The sequence below is a fragment of the Penaeus monodon genome, unplaced genomic scaffold, assembly GCF_015228065.2.
Source record: "Penaeus monodon isolate SGIC_2016 unplaced genomic scaffold, NSTDA_Pmon_1 PmonScaffold_16184, whole genome shotgun sequence".
NCBI lineage: Eukaryota > Metazoa > Arthropoda > Malacostraca > Decapoda > Penaeidae > Penaeus > Penaeus monodon.
In genome coordinates this window covers 3,179-6,966 of record NW_023645468.1, presented here as the reverse complement: position 1 = coordinate 6,966, position 3,788 = coordinate 3,179, and the positions used below count along the sequence as shown (strand labels likewise).

Below are 3,788 nucleotides of genomic sequence, written 5' to 3'. Positions count from 1 at the left end.
TTTATATTTAATAATTTTAATTAACTTTTTAAAAATCATGCTTCCTATACCGTAAAATTTTAGCATAAAGGATTTTGAAATTTAAAAAATACAAATACAATAGGGTCACTTACCCAAAAAGCTTTCTTTAGACTCCCCTTTATTAGCAAATTTTCCACTGGCATTTTCCAAAGGGGTGAATAAGAGTATTATTTTTAAATTTTTAAAATCTTAGACAAAATACAGCCCTATTTTGGGTATAGAATAAATTCAATTTCAATCCTTTATGACACTAGAACAAACAAAGGTTTCTACAGTTTCAAAACCCGACAATTAGACAGATAAAATTTCAAAACAAAAAATTCCTCTTCGCAATTTTCACGAGAGAACACCCGAAGCGGTTTTAAATTTACAGAGAATGGTCCCCATTAGGGGGAAAGCCAAAAGACTCTAAGATCAAAATATTGAGCCCTAACCTACATTTTCCATTTTTCAATTTAAGGAAGCAACCAATTTATGACCTAAACAATATAGTTACATAACTACTGGTAACTTTTTTATTCTTTTTTTTTTTTGTCTTGAAAATGAGGTCATTACATATTAACTTGTGTTCATGTTACACCCCTATCTATCTTTATACTTCAAGTTCAATATACTCTTGAGTGATAAATTTATACATCTGTATATTTCTCCCACTCAGCTAATATAAAGTGAGAACTTTTTACTCACTTAGCTTCTGGGTACTATACTGTGTAATATGAAACAGATCTGCTCAAATGCTTTTCATGAAACATTAGAAAATATTTTGCAATAACAGCTGTTAGGAACAGCCTGTGGCGGCTTTCATGCTATATAGTGACCGAGCAATATTGACTAGCTAGAGCAGCGCACAGGACTTCTGCCTGAGCAGGTGTATTGCACGTAGGTTGATGGAGTTCTAATTGCCTAGGGTCATGCTACATCCTCATTCTTACTCTGTAACTTCTTTCTTTAAAAATGATATGAAAGTACATAAACATACATCTAACACAATATTTGAAACTATTTATTATTAGCCTCTAACTGATGAAGAAATGAGGCCAAGTCTGTACACACAACCCTATCTGGCCCAAATTCTGAAGATGTACCTTGTAATAGATAAAAAATAAAATAGAATACATTCACTATTTAATGTGTTCATATAAACTTCAGCTCCTGCTTACTAAGAACCCAAGGTGATTCTTTATTATCAAGTCAAATCTAGCCCTCCATTTTTCCCTTTCTCTTTCACAAGTATAGCATGAAACTCCTTACACAATGTTGTTGCCATTACAATTATTCAACCCAAGACTTTTCAAACATCAAATGTGAACTCAAGAGGAAGAAAAGAAAAAAAAAAAAAAAGAAAACAAATCAACAGGAGGCTATGAATTTACATTAAAATTACTCTCTTCCCAGATAAAAATAAGAAGCTTAAACAAGATGACAACACAGCCACCAGGGCCTGCAAAGTACACTCAGAATTTGAGCCTCCCCATCCAGTCACGATGACACAAACTCCCCAAGGATCCTGTCATATGCCTCCTCAGGGAGTGTTACAGGTAATTATGCACAATACATAAAATAGAAAAGTCTTGCAAAACCATATTTCTGTTATGGTCCACAAGTTTACAAATATATAACAAAAACTATTGTGATGCATGTATGAAGTGAAGGAATTTACTACTACTCAATGATCAACAACTTCAGTTCTGAAATAAAGGGGATATTTATACTATATAGATGCTATGCAGGGAGTTAAGTGTATGAGATCAAATGCATAAACACTTCATACATAAGCTCAAACATGAAGAGAAATATCAATGTCTTAAACAATTACCAGCAGAGTGCCACCTGAGCCTTGGCTCTATCAAGAAAAAAATCAAAATATTATACACATATAAATAATAATGAACAACAATGCATGAATCTTAAATCCATGATACCACTTCACCAGGGTATGACAGTTAACATTTCCACATGAAAAAAGCACACAATGAAAGTGTTACTGAACTACAGATAAAAGTTGACTAATAATCATAACTACACAAATATCAAAGTAGATTCCCATTATCCTTTTAAGGAAACATTTTCATCATAATTTTGACATGTAAGGAGCTATCAGCTAGCAGAATCTGAAGATCTGCTCACCACACTGTTGCATTCTGCTGTATTAAAAACAATGTGCCTTCATCTTGAGTATCAAAAGGATGTTTCTGTACCCCACACCGAGGAGGATGTACCCAGACGACATATATGTCATCAAAAAAGTCATCTAATGGATGAGACAAGTCAAAGAAAGCATAACATGTACTGCACCTTCGGCCAGTGGCACCCAAAACAACAACCATGATTGCAAACTTAAACATCAACCACCACTTTTTGTGGACATCAGTGTTGCCAACAACTGCACAAATTCGTCAAAACTGATCTGCCATCTTCATCCTTGTCGGCAAAGAGAATGTCTTGTCCACAATCTGTTGCAGCTGTGTGTCTTTCAAGTTGTGCCTACCATCATTTTAAGGACCTAGAATAACAGAAAAACATATAAATAGAATGGTCAAAAGATCAGGGTTTAGTGAGGATGGGGGCAAAAAAGATGGGATAGTGTTGAAGAGAGAAGGAAAAAAAGAAGAGAGGCAAAAGGAGGAGGGGGGGATGTAAAGAGGTGAAAAGAAGAAGAAAAAAAAAAAAAAAAATCCCAAAATGGATTGATGAAATTTTGGTAGTGTTTGAGTCCCGGGTTTGTATGCTGCTATTAAATTTGGACAAAAACTATGTAAATACAGTTCTGGATGAAAATAAATGGTAAAATGCATATGTCTATATATATATATATATATATATATATATATAATATGATTAGATATAGATATATATATTATATATAGATATATATATATATTGTAAAATAACTTTTGCATTAATAACACTGCAAACCTAGATGATAATTATACAGCTAGATGTATTACTTTGGGAGGGAGATGGAGAAGGGGACAATAGCAAAACAAAAACAGAAGGATAAATAAAGGTGCAAATACACTAATCAAAGTATCAACATACTCTGACCAATATATAACTACCAAATAAACTGATACATTTCATTTAGTATCTTTAAAACAATATGACAATGGTATGGAAAACCTAGTATGGTTGGATTATGGTGAAACATTATAGTTATACCAGAACCATTTGCTTCTAAAATAGGATGAATATACAATCAGTCACTTTCCACTGACCTGGAACAGTTCCCATTTGAGATATAGCATCGTTGTCCATATCGTAAATTCGGAAAGCAAAACGCAACTTGCTCCCTGTCACCCTTCACACTGAACTGTGACATGCCTTGGATGAATTCTGAAAAATAAAATTTATTTTGATTTCATAAGAATCAAAGCTAAGATTAATATTAACCAGCCACAGCTATTGAGGAAGAACGTGTTTTTTCTCATACATGTGTGGATGGTGTTGTACGTGTGTAAGTAGAGATATATATATATATAAGATATATAATATATATAAATATAGATATATAATAATCAATATAAATATAAATATAAATATAATAATAATAATATATAGATATAGAAATAGTATAAGATATATATATAATGATATATAATATATAATATATATATAATAAATATAGATATATATAATAGATATAAAGAAAATATATCTAATATATATAATATATATATATATATAAATCGATAGAATCAATATAATATATATATATATTAATATATATATTATGATAATAAAAATAAATATTAATATAATATATTATC

At 31.3% G+C, this 3,788-nt stretch overlaps 1 pseudogene; it reads right to left on the bottom strand.

The window, feature by feature from the left end:
* Nucleotides 1–2,144: 2,144 nt before the first annotated feature.
* LOC119569526 lies at nt 2,145–3,354 on the bottom strand (annotated as a pseudogene).
* Nucleotides 3,355–3,788: the final 434 nt, after the last annotated feature.